Genomic DNA, 16,079 nt, shown 5'->3' with positions numbered 1-16,079 from the left:
GACTGATATTTGGGTAGGAAGTACTCAAGCTGTGGATCTCACCAATGGGTATCTCAATGCAAATCCCGGCGGCTGTGACATTTGCATAATTTTGCACAGCCTCTGTGTACTGAATAGCTGTAAAGGCGTTTGCGTCCATCTTTGAATCAGGCACACTATACAAAATCCGAGATGAAGAGGTAATTTGAAGTGTATCTGGTTTATCAGGGGTAAATGTATGAAGCAATGATACGAGTGGAGAAGTGAGCCACTGGAGAAGTTGCCCATTGCAACCAATCAGCTGCTCTGTATACTTTTATAGTATGCAAATTATAAATGTTACGACAATGCTTATTGGTTGCAATTGGCAACTTCTCCACTGGCTCACTTCTCCGCTCATATCACTGCTTCATACATTTACACCTCAGTCTTATACCTATCTCTGCACTAGTTGGATGTTACAAGTGGTTGACTGGGATCAACATTTACAGGGTTATGTAATAGGGCCCTAGCAGGAGCAGATCAAGAGAGGGCCTGTGTGCAGCCCCTGTGACAGCTCCCCCCAATCCACCTCTGTGTCTCACTGGTCAATCTCCTCAATAGACTCTGTATATGGTGCATGCGCTGATCTTTGGGAAAATGGAGTAGGCACAGATCTCCAGAAACATGGACCCTGCACCACATTACCTGATGATATCTGCGTCACAGATATCCAGAAGCACCATATTCCTTGTGATATCTGCAGCACTGAGTGAGAGGTAAGCTTTATAGATATGCTGATGCTTAGGGTTAGATTAGATCACGGAACTAGTGTGATTTCAGCAACTTTGCATCCAAATTTAAAGTGGCAGTCAGTTATGATGTTGGTATCCAGGGCTGTTTCTAGCCAATTTGGCTCGAGTGCAAGATTTAAAAATGTGCCCCCCCCCCCCCCCCCACACATTGACAAAAAAATGTGCCCCCCCACACGTTAAAAAAACCTTGCGTGCGCTCCCAACAAGAGGTGCGGCCTTGTTTAAAAGGGGGCGTGGCCTCATCTGGAAAGACTACCTTACACCCCAGTTTTTGAACCTGCACCAACAGATCACGGCCACCATAGGAAATAAAAAAATCTACCATATTAAGCCCCACACAGTAATGTCCCCTGCATCATGTTATGCCACACACCGCAATGCCCTTTATACATTAAATCCCCACATTACAGCAGGCAAGAGTCCCCATTTTACCCATTATGGCAGGCAAGAGTCCCCATTTTACCAATTACAGCAGGCAAGAGTCCCCATTTTACCCATTACGGCAGGCAGGTGTCCCCATTTTACACATTAGGCAGGTAAAAGTCCCCATTTTACACATTACGGCAGGTAAGTGTCCCCATTTTAAACATTACGGCAGGCAAGTGCCCCATTTTACACATTATGGCAGGCAGGTGTCCCATTTTACACATTACGGCAGGCAGGTGTCCCCATTTTACACATTACGGCAGGTAAGAGTCCCCATTTTACACATTACGGCAGGCAAGTGTCCCCATTTTACACATTACGGCAGGCAAGAGTCTCCATTTTACACATTACGGCAGTCAGGTGTCCCCATTTTACACATTACGTCAGGCAGGTGTCCCCATTTTACACATTACAGCAAGCAAGAGTCTCCATTTTACACATTATAGTAGGCAGAGACCCCTTCAACAAAGATAGACAGAGAGAAAAAAAAAAGCTATACTTACGTTTGCACTGCAGCGGCATCCGACCGCCAGAGATCTTCTTCCATCCCGCTTCCCGCTCTTCGTTTGTCCCACGCCGGCCCGCCTCTCCAGTCTCCCATCGTGTCCTAGCTCCCCCTCCTCCCCGTCATCAGTGCTGTGCTTGGGGGCGGGGTTTCGTGCAGTGACGTCACGACGCAAATGTGTCATTGCACGAAACCCCACCCTCTAGGTAGAATAGTAACGACAGGGAGGAGGGGGAGCCAAACAGAGCGACTTACAGCCACGTCGGGCACGCCTCGCCTGCCACAAGAAATGGCTCTGCATTGTTATCACCTAATAAATGATTGCTGCTTTAAATTTAGCTGCAAACTTGGCAAAATCATGGAGGTTTCTTCATTGTTGAATTTATGACATAACCCATTAAATATGCTTGGACAATGATAGTTTCTGAGCATGTGTGTCATTTATGGGCAACTTGTTACACGTCATGTGATGGCCTACTAGCCTTCATAGGAGCCACGCATTATTTTTACGGGGAGATGTATCAAACCTTCTACAAAGTAAAGGTGGCGATGTTGGGGGTAATTCAGACCTGATCGTAGATATACGCAAAAACACACATCTATGATCATGCACATGCAGGGGTCGCCCAGCACAGGACAAGTCTGCCCTGCATTCTGGGTCCTGTTCCCCCTCCACCCTGCAGACATGTGAAAGCATCGCACAGCGTCAATGCTTTCGCATGGTTCGAGTAGCCCTCTGCCTGCGCAGGCTAGCTGCGAAGGCAGATTTCTACCCACCGTGTTTTGTGTCACAGCAGCTGCCGCCGGGACACGCCTGCGTTGTCTGGACCACGCCCCTTAAACAGAGCATCTATGCCCCCTTCCCGCCCCCAGCCAGGTCTTAAACTGCATTCTGAAGAGAATGCAGTTTAGGACCTTGCACATACGGGTACCGGCGTACACCGGGGACGTGCAGTCAGGGGAGGCAGGGGAGGCAGTGCCTCCCCTGTCATTAATTATTAAAATAATACAAAGAAGATACTTATGACACTTATTCTGTGTCCTATGTATCCTCTTAATAGTATTCTAATCATTACTCCTCTCTGTATGTGTTTGGGAGGCACCGATCAAAGGGAAAGGTGTGGGAGCGGGGGGCGGGCACGGGCGGGGCCTAGGCATGGGCAGTAAAAGCCCATTAAAAATATATGGGAAAGCGGCACCATTAGAAGTGCCGCTTTCATACAGGGATGTGCTTTCAACCTATGAAAGCACGCCCCTGTCAGTGAGGCCACAGTGATTGCCAGCGGATCCATCACTGGATCCGCTGTCAGCACTGTGTGGGCGTCGGTGGCGGCGGAGGTGTGGGCGATGGGATGCTGCGGTGGTGTAGGCAGCGGGATGCGGCGGTGGTGCAGGCAGGCGGCAAGTTGCGGTGGTGGTGAGGGCGGCGGAAGTTTACCTGTATTCAGCAGAGTTTGGCAGCGGAGCGGTACCAGTTTAAAAAATGGCGCCTCAGTGTCATTTTTGAAATTCAAGATGGCCGCCGCATCATCGCCCTACCCCCTCCGGCTGACTTATATAAGTCAGCGTGAGGCAGTGGCGCGTCAGTCCGATGGCGGAGGAGGAGCAGTGAAGAGCTTCTGAAGAAAGAAGACACCGGAAGTCCTGGATGGGCGGCGGCTATGCAAAAGAGCTTAAAGGCCACCGCCTCCCAGGTGAAGATGCCGGAGGAAGACCTCGGAAGCCCTGGGGAGGCGGCACCCCCCAGGTGAAGATGCTGGAAGCCCTGGGGAGGTGGCGCCCTCCAAGGTGAAGACGCCGGAAGCCCTGGGAAGGCGGCGGCCATGCAAAAGAGCTTAAAGGCTGCCGCCCACCAGGTGAAGACGCCGAAGGAAGACGTCGGAAGCCCTGGGCAGGCGGCACCCCCCAGGTGAAGACGCTGGAAGCCCTGGGGAGGTGGCGCCCTCCAAGGTGAAGACGCCGGAAGACCTGGGAAGGCGGCGGCCATGCAAAAGAGCTTAAAGGCCGCCGCCCACCAGGTGAAGACGCCGAAGGAAGACGTCGGAAGCCCTGGGGAGGCGGCGCCCCCCCAGGTGAAGACGCTGGAAGCCCTGGGAAGGCGGCGGCCATGCAAAAGAGCTTAAAGGCCGCCGCCCCCAGGTGAAGACCCTGTCTAATAAAACTTTTTTTTTAGACAGTGAGGTGTTTTATTGTAATATTTTATTTACAGGTGGACTACAGGTGCCAGCGGGCCCTTTATGTCTGGGCATGCTGGCACTTGTGGTTCTCCAAGTGCCAGCATGCTGTGGCAGGCTTGCTGGGACATGTAGGCCACCTGTAAAGAACAATATTAGCATACAATGAACCCCGCACCCACCGCCACCAGGTGTGCAGGGCATAGCACTGGGCTATCAGCCCAGTTCTGGTTGTTGCCCAGGAGGGGGGACCCCATTTTTATTTTTTGGGGTCCCCACTTTCTGAGGAATTCCAGCCCTGGGCTGACTGGCTTGGGGGGGGTGATTAATGTTATGGCAGGGGGACCCCCCACTGAGTGTCTCCCCTGCTATGGCATTACTCCCCCTGGCTGGTTCTGCCTGGTGCTAATTTTAGTGATGTGTGGGGGGGACTACACTTTTTTTTGGATTATTTTCCCCTCTATGGGGGGGGGGGGTGGTGTGTTAGTGCCTCCCCAGCCACTGACCTCACCGCATGTCACTGGCGTATACACATATGTGCAAAAATTGCTTCATATCGATTTTTGCACACTTGCGACAGGGTCTGAATTAGGTGCTTGTACGTTAATCGGTCATCTTCTCCCTATCTTTTTATAGCATGTACTACATAAATGAAAGCTAGAAGCTGATTAGTTGCTATGGGTAACTTCTTTCCTTGTCCTTCTTAGAAGATATGATTCAGCTCCCTCCCAATCTCAGTAGTTAATTAAATTATTTGATGAAAAAGACACCTACAGCATCTGTATTAATATATCGACAGGCCTTCCAAACCAACATTAGGACAACAAAGCATGAAGTAACTCGGAGCTGTAAGCGAAGGCTTGGAAGGCAGCATGGGCCTCAGGGCCTGTTGTTGCCTATCCATTATTAGACCAGTGGTTCCCATACTGGGTGCCAGAGAGCCACGGAGCACTGACAGAAGTGCCATGGGTTGGTGGTCCAGGCCCAAATCAAATTATACATGGTCCAGGCGATAGGCAAAACCAGAGCTGCTGGCTGCCAATCATAAAATATGTGGGCCAGAATCGCAACCCTGAGCACAGTTAATATAATAATGTTTGCAGAATTTCTCAATAAGAAACTTTTGGCCTAGTGGTGTTGTGAAGAAAATGTTGATAAGCCAAGGCACCATGTGATTCAATTTTGTATATGTGTAGAGGGGTGGTATTCAGGTTGCCAGCGGCCGTGCTCCCGACGACCACCAAACCGGCGCCGTAATCCCGACCGCCTGCATTCCGACCGCCAGCATACCGACAACTTTTCTCCCTCTTGGGGTTCCACGACCCCCCTGGAGGGAGAATAGACAGCGTGCCAAGCGCAGTGAGCCCGCAAGGGGCTCATTTGCGCTCGCCCAGCTGTCGGTATGCCGGTGGTCGGGATTCCGGCACCGGTATGCTGGTCGCCGGGAGCCCGACCGCTGGCAACACATGCTACACCCGTGTAGAGACGTTGGAGGAGATGTATCAAACATACTAAAGAGTGGACAAGTGGAGGAATTGCCCATAGCAGCAAATCAGATTCTACTGTGGCTTACATTTACTAAGAACATTCTATAAATCATAAGTAGAAGTATATTGGTTGCTATGGGCAATTTCTCCACTTTTAACCTGGGTACACACTAGATGACATTTAAACAAATTTGCCAATAATGACACATCGTTATGACAAATTAGTTTTATCGTCCAGTGTATACGCACTATGGGGCTCATTCAGACCTGATTGGTGCTGTGCATTTGAATTGTGCATGCGCTGGTGCCGCAGCCGACGGCTGTTGTAGCCCAGCAATCACCTCTGCCTGATTTACAGGCAGAGGCAGTCGCTGGCCGGGAGGGGGCGGGCCAGCAGCTTTAGCCGCCATTTAGGAGTGCAGTCCGGGCAACGCAGGCGTGTCCGGACCACTGGGGGGCGGGCTGCGGCGGCTGAGTGACGTCACACGCAGCCGCTGAGACCCAGGCAGCGACGAGTAGCTCCCTGTCAGCGCGCAGGAGCTGAGCTGGCTGTGAGCTACTCCTGAAGTACAAAACCATCGCCACTGTGCGATGCTTTTGTACTTGTGCGACGGGCCCTGTGGTGGGCGTCCCCCCGCATGTCAGTGTGACTGATCGTAGATGTGCTAAATTTAGCACATCTACGATCAGGTCTGATTTAGCCCCTATATTGCTAGCAGTGTCCTCTGTCTCCTGTACATGGAGCTCAATTTCGAAAAATGTCGCTAACAACCAGGTGCAAATCATCCAGTGTGTACACTACCAACGACAAACTACTAATTTAAATCAGGCTGAAACCACTGAGACAATTTGGTATTGTCGGATGACTCATGTATATCATTTGGTTGTTTGTAAAATCGCTCAGTGTGTATGCACAATATCATTTGTCCAGGAGTTCCAGGTAAATCGTGAGCGACATTTGTATCGTTAGCATGCTGTCTAAACACTTCTCCACTCTTCAGAAGACTTGATACATTTCCCCCTTTGGGGCCGTTGCAGAGTTGAATACAAGACATTTGTGGAGCACACTTTGCATGTTGTCACTCTGCGCATGTTCCGTAATCTAGAGTGTTCAACTACAGGTTCTGCATAACCATACACAGTTCGGTCGCATCTCCACTTGCAACCATGAAGGCAAAACTGGGTTATAAATGACGAGTTCATCCCCAGACCAAGACATTATCTAAGTGATGTAATTCAATATTTTTTTTAAAACAAAACAAAACAATACAATTGTAAGTGGATTTATATGTTCTCCCTGCTCCACTGGGCAGGGACTGACATGCATGACTGATCTCTTGCAGAGAGATAAAGTACCAACCAATCAGCTCCTGACAGCTTACAGGCTGTGTTTGAAAAATGAGTTTGTAGCTGAGTAGTTGGCACTTTCTCTCTTGCCACTTAATCTCTCTCCAAGCTTTGATACATATGCCCCTTAGTCTCTGTAACGTGCTGCATAATATGTATGCACTATATAAACAATACATAGTATAGGATTGCTGAAGATGTTGCCGGGTATCAAATATATTAATGTATTTGACCATACAAATGCTTACAACTTCACACATTACACATTATAACCCTGCATATAGGGCCTAATTCAGACCTGATCACTAGCAAGCGTTTTTTGCACAGGGGGAGTGTATTTTAGCTGTGCAAGTGTGCGGACGCATGTGTAGCAGAGCTGTACAAACAAATTTTCTGCAGTCTCTGCGCAGCCCAGGACTTACTCAGCCTCTGCGATCACATCAGCCTGTCCGGGACTGGAACTGCCGTCAGGAACCCTCCCTGCAAATGCTTGGACACACCTGCATTTTTCCAGACACTCCCTGAAAACGGTCAGTTGACACCCACAAACGCCTTCTTCCTGTCAGTCACCTTGCGATCGCCCGTATCAACGGATCCATCGCACAAACCCTTCACTGAGCTTTGTACCCGTGCGACGCGCCTGCGCATTGCGGTGAATACGCATGCGCAGTTTGTACCTGATCACCCGCTATGCGAAAACGCACGGCAGCGATCAGGTCTGAATTACCCCCATAGTTCCTTGCATGCAGTGCATTTGGATTTGCGTCCGACTTGTCATCAACACAGCATTGCACCCATTATTTTCATCTCATAGATGAAAGCAGTAGAGGGTATTGAACCAATCATTCTCCTATTTAGGCAGTTGGACAGATCCATTGGCATCAAGCCTCACCATACTCTAGAGATGTATTAAATGGTTGGGTAAAGTAAAGCTCCCCACTGAGATTTAATACTTAAATACAGTTGCATAGTATCATAAATCGTTTACAAGGTAAAGAAACCATGTTCTTTAATAAGTAATTTTCCATGTGGCAAGAAGCTGTCTATGTTTTTTTTTATTTCTGAGTCATTATTTTGTTCCACACAAATTACTTTTATTTTATAGTTGACTTTTCTATTTCCACCGTGAAGCTTTCAGCCTGGATAAGGTTGAGGGCAGTAAATTACTTTAACACTTGATTGTTACCAGCTATCATTATTTTCTTACAATAGGATTGATGTCACTATACGAGTGTAACAGAAGGCTCGTAACTCTGTAACTTTTTCTCCTCACAAGAAAACACAATGTTCAGAAATAAGAGTTAACTATATCTGTAAATATTTATGCTCTGCTTTTATTTAGAGATGAGCGGGTTCGGTTTCTTTGAATCCGAACCCGCACGAACTTCACTTTTTTTTTCACGGGTCCGAGCGACTCGGATCTTCCCGCCTTGCTCGGTTAACCCGAGCGCGCCCGAACGTCATCATGACGCTGTCGGATTCTCGCGAGACTCGGATTCTATATAAGGAGCCGCGCGTCGCCGCCATTTTCACACGTGCATTGAGATTGATAGGGAGAGGACGTGGCTGGCGTCCTCTCCATTAGAATAGATTAGAAGAGAGAGAGAGAGAGAGAGAGAGATTGTGCAGACAGAGTTTACCACAGTGACCAGTGCAGTTGTTGTTAAGTTAACTTTTATTTAATATATCCGTTCTCTGCTATATCCGTTCTCTGCCTGAAAAAAACGATACACAGCAGTCACACAGTGTGACTCAGTCTGTGTGCACTCAGCTCAGCCCAGTGTGCTGCACATCAATGTATAAAAGCTTATAATAATTGTGGGGGAGACTGGGGAGCACTGCAGGTTGTTATAGCAGGAGCCAGGAGTACATAATATTATATTAATTTAAAATTAAACAGTGCACACTTTTGCTGCAGGAGTGCCACTGCCAGTGTGACTAGTGGTGACCAGTGCCTGACCACCAGTATAGTAGTATATTGTTGTATACTATCTCTTTATCAACCAGTCTATATTAGCAGCAGACACAGTACAGTGCGGTAGTTCACGGCTGTGGCAACCTCTGTGTCGGCAGTCGGCACTCGGCAGGCAGTCCGTCCATCCATAATTGTATAATTATATACCACCTAACCGTGGTATTTTTTTTTCTTTCTTTATACCGTCGTCATAGTCATACTAGTTGTTACGAGTATACTACTATCTCTTTATCAACCAGTGTACAGTGCGGTAGTTCACGGCTGTGGCTACCTCTGTGTCGGCAGTCGGCAGGCAGTCCGTCCATCCATAATTGTATTATAATATATACCACCTAACCGTGGTTTTTTTTTCATTCTTTATACCGTCATAGTGTCATACTAGTTGTTACGAGTATACTACTATCTCTTTATCAACCAGTGTACAGTGCGGTAGTTCACGGCTGTGGCTACCTCTGTGTCGGCAGTCGGCAGGCAGTCCGTCCATCCATAATTGTATTATAATATATACCACCTAACCGTGGTTTTTTTTTCATTCTTTATACCGTCATAGTCAGTCATACTAGTTGTTACGAGTATACTACTATCTCTTTATCAACCAGTGTACAGTGCGGTAGTTCACGGCTGTGGCTACCTCTGTGTCGGCACTCGGCAGGCAGTCCGTCCATCCATAATTGTATTATAATATATACCACCTAACCGTGGTTTTTTTTTCATTCTTTATACCGTCATAGTGTCATACTAGTTGTTACGAGTATACTACTATCTCTTTATCAACCAGTGTACAGTGCGGTAGTTCACGGCTGTGGCTACCTCTGTGTCGGCAGTCGGCAGGCAGTCCGTCCATCCATAATTGTATTATAATATATACCACCTAACCGTGGTTTTTTTTTCATTCTTTATACCGTCATAGTGTCATACTAGTTGTTACGAGTATACTACTATCTCTTTATCAACCAGTGTACAGTGCGGTAGTTCACGGCTGTGGCTACCTCTGTGTCGGAACTCGGCAGGCAGTCCGTCCATCCATAATTGTATTATTATAATATATACCACCTAACCGTGGTTTTTTTTTCATTCTTTATACCGTCATAGTGTCATACTAGTTGTTACGAGTATACTACTATCTCTTTATCAACCAGTGTACAGTGCGGTAGTTCACGGCTGTGGCTACCTCTGTGTCGGCAGTCGGCAGGCAGTCCGTCCATCCATAATTGTATTATAATATATACCACCTAACCGTGGTTTTTTTTTCATTCTTTATACCGTCATAGTGTCATACTAGTTGTTACGAGTATACTACTATCTCTTTATCAACCAGTGTACAGTGCGGTAGTTCACGGCTGTGGCTACCTCTGTGTCGGCAGTCGGCAGGCAGTCCGTCCATCCATAATTGTATTATAATATATACCACCTAACCGTGGTTTTTTTTTCATTCTTTATACCGTCATAGTGTCATACTAGTTGTTACGAGTATACTACTATCTCTTTATCAACCAGTGTACAGTGCGGTAGTTCACGGCTGTGGCTACCTCTGTGTCGGCAGTCGGCAGGCAGTCCGTCCATCCATAATTGTATTATAATATATACCACCTAACCGTGGTTTTTTTTTCATTCTTTATACCGTCATAGTGTCATACTAGTTGTTACGAGTATACTACTATCTCTTTATCAACCAGTGTACAGTGCGGTAGTTCACGGCTGTGGCTACCTCTGTGTCGGAACTCGGCAGGCAGTCCGTCCATCCATAATTGTATTATTATAATATATACCACCTAACCGTGGTTTTTTTTTCATTCTTTATACCGTCATAGTGTCATACTAGTTGTTACGAGTATACTACTATCTCTTTATCAACCAGTGTACAGTGCGGTAGTTCACGGCTGTGGCTACCTCTGTGTCGGCAGTCGGCAGGCAGTCCGTCCATCCATAATTGTATTATAATATATACCACCTAACCGTGGTTTTTTTTTCATTCTTTATACCGTCATAGTGTCATACTAGTTGTTACGAGTATACTACTATCTCTTTATCAACCAGTGTACAGTGCGGTAGTTCACGGCTGTGGCTACCTCTGTGTCGGCAGTCGGCAGGCAGTCCGTCCATCCATAATTGTATTATAATATATACCACCTAACCGTGGTTTTTTTTTCATTCTTTATACCGTCATAGTCAGTCATACTAGTTGTTACGAGTATACTACTATCTCTTTATCAACCAGTGTACAGTGCGGTAGTTCACGGCTGTGGCTACCTCTGTGTCGGAACTCGGCAGGCAGTCCGTCCATCCATAATTGTATTACAATATATACCACCTAACCGTGTTTTTTTTTTCATTCTTTATACCGTCATAGTCAGTCATACTAGTTGTTACGAGTATACTACTATCTCTTTATCAACCAGTGTACAGTGCGGTAGTTCACGGCTGTGGCTACCTCTGTGTCGGAACTCGGCAGGCAGTCCGTCCATCCATAATTGTATTATTATAATATATACCACCTAACCGTGGTTTTTTTTTCATTCTTTATACCGTCATAGTGTCATACTAGTTGTTACGAGTATACTACTATCTCTTTATCAACCAGTGTACAGTGCGGTAGTTCACGGCTGTGGCTACCTCTGTGTCGGCAGTCGGCAGGCAGTCCGTCCATCCATAATTGTATTATAATATATACCACCTAACCGTGGTTTTTTTTTCATTCTTTATACCGTCATAGTCAGTCATACTAGTTGTTACGAGTATACTACTATCTCTTTATCAACCAGTGTACAGTGCGGTAGTTCACGGCTGTGGCTACCTCTGTGTCGGCACTCGGCAGGCAGTCCGTCCAACCATAATTGTATTATAATATATACCACCTAACCGTGGTTTTTTTTTCATTCTTTATACCGTCGTCATACTAGTTGTTACGAGTATACTACTATCTCTTTATCAACCAGTGTACAGTGCGGTAGTTCACGGCTGTGGCTACCTCTGTGTCGGCACTCGGCAGGCAGTCTGTCCATCCATAATTGTATTATATACCACCTAACCGTGGTTTTTTTATACCACCTAACCGTGGCAGTCCGTCCATAATTGTATACTAGTATCCAATCCATCCATCTCCATTGTTTACCTGAGGTGCCTTTTAGTTCTGCCTATAAAATATGGAGAACAAAAAAGTTGAGGTTCCAAAATTAGGGAAAGATCAAGATCCACTTCCACCTCGTGCTGAAGCTGCTGCCACTAGTCATGGCCGAGACGATGAAATGCCAGCAACGTCGTCTGCCAAGGCCGATGCCCAATGTCATAGTACAGAGCATGTCAAATCCAAAACACCAAATATCAGAAAAAAAAGGACTCCAAAACCTAAAATAAAATTGTCGGAGGAGAAGCGTAAACTTGCCAATATGCCATTTACCACACGGAGTGGCAAGGAACGGCTGAGGCCCTGGCCTATGTTCATGGCTAGTGGTTCAGCTTCACATGAGGATGGAAGCACTCAGCCTCTCGCTAGAAAACTGAAAAGACTCAAGCTGGCAAAAGCACCGCAAAGAACTGTGCGTTCTTTGAAATCCCAAATCCACAAGGAGAGTCCAATTGTGTCGTTTGCGATGCCTGACCTTCCCAACACTGGACGTGAAGAGCATGCGCCTTCCACTATTTGCATGCCCCCTGCAAGTGCTGGAAGGAGCACCCGCAGTCCAGTTCCTGATAGTCAGATTGAAGATGTCAGTGTTGAAGTACACCAGGATGAGGAGGATATGGGTGTTGCTGGCGCTGGGGAGGAAATTGACCAGGAGGATTCTGATGGTGAGGTGGTTTGTTTAAGTCAGGCACCCGGGGAGACACCTGTTGTCCGTGGGAGGAATATGGCCGTTGACATGCCAGGTGAAAATACCAAAAAAATCAGCTCTTCGGTGTGGAGGTATTTCACCAGAAATGCGGACAACAGGTGTCAAGCCGTGTGTTCCCTTTGTCAAGCTGTAATAAGTAGGGGTAAGGACGTTAACCACCTCGGAACATCCTCCCTTATACGTCACCTGCAGCGCATTCATAATAAGTCAGTGACAAGTTCAAAAACTTTGGGTGACAGCGGAAGCAGTCCACTGACCAGTAAATCCCTTCCTCTTGTAACCAAGCTCACGCAAACCACCCCACCAACTCCCTCAGTGTCAATTTCCTCCTTCCCCAGGAATGCCAATAGTCCTGCAGGCCATGTCACTGGCAAGTCTGACGAGTCCTCTCCTGCCTGGGATTCCTCCGATGCATCCTTGCGTGTAACGCCTACTGCTGCTGGCGCTGCTGTTGTTGCCGCTGGAAGTCGATGGTCATCCCAGAGGGGAAGTCGTAAGCCCACTTGTACTACTTCCAGTAAGCAATTGACCGTTCAACAGTCCTTTGCGAGGAAGATGAAATATCACAGCAGTCATCCTACTGCAAAGCGGATAACTGAGTCCTTGACAACTATGTTGGTGTTAGACGTGCGTCCGGTATCCGCCGTTAGTTCACAGGGAACTAGAAAATTTATTGAGGCAGTGTGCCCCCGTTACCAAATACCATCTAGGTTCCACTTCTCTAGGCAGGCGATACCGAGAATGTACACGGACGTCAGAAAAAGACTCACCAGTGTCCTAAAAAATGCAGTTGTACCCAATGTCCACTTAACCACGGACATGTGGACAAGTGGAGCAGGGCAGGGTCAGGACTATATGACTGTGACAGCCCACTGGGTAGATGTATGGACTCCCGCCGCAAGAACAGCAGCGGCGGCACCAGTAGCAGCATCTCGCAAACGCCAACTCTTTCCTAGGCAGGCTACGCTTTGTATCACCGCTTTCCAGAATACGCACACAGCTGAAAACCTCTTACGGCAACTGAGGAAGATCATCGCGGAATGGCTTACCCCAATTGGACTCTCCTGTGGATTTGTGGCATCGGACAATGCCAGCAATATTGTGTGTGCATTAAATATGGGCAAATTCCAGCACGTCCCATGTTTTGCACATACCTTGAATTTGGTGGTGCAGAATTTTTTAAAAAACGACAGGGGCGTGCAAGAGATGCTGTCGGTGGCCAGAAAAATTGCGGGACACTTTCGGCGTACAGGCACCACGTACAGAAGACTGGAGCACCACCAAAAACTACTGAACCTGCCCTGCCATCATCTGAAGCAAGAAGTGGTAACGAGGTGGAATTCAACCCTCTATATGCTTCAGAGGTTGGAGGAGCAGCAAAAGGCCATTCAAGCCTATACAATTGAGCACGATATAGGAGATGGAATGCACCTGTCTCAAGTGCAGTGGAGAATGATGTCAACGTTGTGCAAGGTTCTGATGCCCTTTGAACTTGCCACACGTGAAGTCAGTTCAGACACTGCCAGCCTGAGTCAGGTCATTCCCCTCATCAGGCTTTTGCAGAAGAAGCTGGAGGCATTGAAGAAGGAGCTAACACGGAGCGATTCCGCTAGGCATGTGGGACTTGTGGATGCAGCCCTTAATTCGCTTAACAAGGATTCACGGGTGGTCAATCTGTTGAAATCAGAGCACTACATTTTGGCCACCGTGCTCGATCCTAGATTTAAAGCCTACCTTGGATCTCTCTTTCCGGCAGACACAGGTCTGCTGGGGTTGAAAGACCTGCTGGTGACAAAATTGTCAAGTCAAGCGGAACGCGACCTGTCAACATCTCCTCCTTCACATTCTCCCGCAACTGGGGGTGCGAGGAAAAGGCTCAGAATTCCGAGCCCACCCGCTGGCGGTGATGCAGGGCAGTCTGGAGCGACTGCTGATGCTGACATCTGGTCCGGACTGAAGGACCTGACAACGATTACGGACATGTCGTCTACTGTCACTGCATATGATTCTCTCAACATTGATAGAATGGTGGAGGATTATATGAGTGACCGCATCCAAGTAGGCACGTCACACAGTCCGTACTTATACTGGCAGGAAAAAGAGGCAATTTGGAGGCCCTTGCACAAACTGGCTTTATTCTACCTAAGTTGCCCTCCCACAAGTGTGTACTCCGAAAGAGTGTTTAGTGCCGCCGCTCACCTTGTCAGCAATCGGCGTACGAGGTTACATCCAGAAAATGTGGAGAAGATGATGTTCATTAAAATGAATTATAATCAATTCCTCCGCGGAGACATTGACCAGCAGCAATTGCCTCCACAAAGTACACAGGGAGCTGAGATGGTGGATTCCAGTGGGGACGAATTGATAATCTGTGAGGAGGGGGATGTACACGGTGATATATCGGAGGGTGAAGATGAGGTGGACATCTTGCCTCTGTAGAGCCAGTTTGTGCAAGGAGAGATTAATTGCTTCTTTTTTGGGGGGGGTCCAAACCAACCCGTCATATCAGTCACAGTCGTGTGGCAGACCCTGTCACTGAAATGATGGGTTGGTTAAAGTGTGCATGTCCTGTTTTGTTTATACAACATAAGGGTGGGTGGGAGGGCCCAAGGATAATTCCATCTTGCACCTCTTTTTTCTTTTCTTTTTCTTTGCATCATGTGCTGATTGGGGAGGGTTTTTTGGAAGGGACATCCTGCGTGACACTGCAGTGCCACTCCTAGATGGGCCCGGTGTTTGTGTCGGCCACTAGGGTCGCTAATCTTACTCACACAGCTACCTCATTGCGCCTCTTTTTTTCTTTGCGTCATGTGCTGTTTGGGGAGGGTTTTTTGGAAGGGACATCCTGCGTGACACTGCAGTGCCACTCCTAGATGTGCCCGGTGTTTGTGTCGGCCACTAGGGTCGCTAATCTTACTCACACAGTCAGCTACCTCATTGCGCCTCTTTTTTTCTTTGCGTCATGTGCTGTTTGGGGAGGGTTTTTTGGAAGGGCCATCCTGCGTGACACTGCAGTGCCACTCCTAGATGGGCCCGGTGTTTGTGTCGGCCACTAGGGTCGCTAATCTTACTCACACAGCTACCTCATTGCGCCTCTTTTTTTCTTTGCGTCATGTGCTGTTTGGGGAGGGTTTTTTGGAAGGGACATCCTGCGTGACACTGCAGTGCCACTCCTAGATGGGCCCGGTGTTTGTGTCGGCCACTAGGGTCGCTTATCTTACTCACACAGCGACCTCGGTGCAAATTTTAGGACTAAAAATAATATTGTGAGGTGTGAGGTATTCAGAATAGACTGAAAATGAGTGTAAATTATGGTTTTTGAGGTTAATAATACTTTGGGATCAAAATGACCCCCAAATTCTATGATTTAAGCTGTTTTTTAGTGTTTTTGGAAAAAAACACCCGAATCCAAAACACACCCGAATCCGACAAAAATAATTCGGTGAGGTTTTGCCAAAACGCGTTCGAACCCAAAACACGGCCGCGGAACCGAACCCAAAACCAAAACACAAAACCCGAAAAATTTCAGGCGCTCATCTCTACTTTTATTATGATTCTT

The sequence above is a fragment of the Pseudophryne corroboree genome, chromosome 6, assembly GCF_028390025.1.
Source record: "Pseudophryne corroboree isolate aPseCor3 chromosome 6, aPseCor3.hap2, whole genome shotgun sequence".
In the NCBI taxonomy this organism is placed as follows: domain Eukaryota; kingdom Metazoa; phylum Chordata; class Amphibia; order Anura; family Myobatrachidae; genus Pseudophryne; species Pseudophryne corroboree.
Note: the sequence above shows the minus strand (reverse complement) of the source record.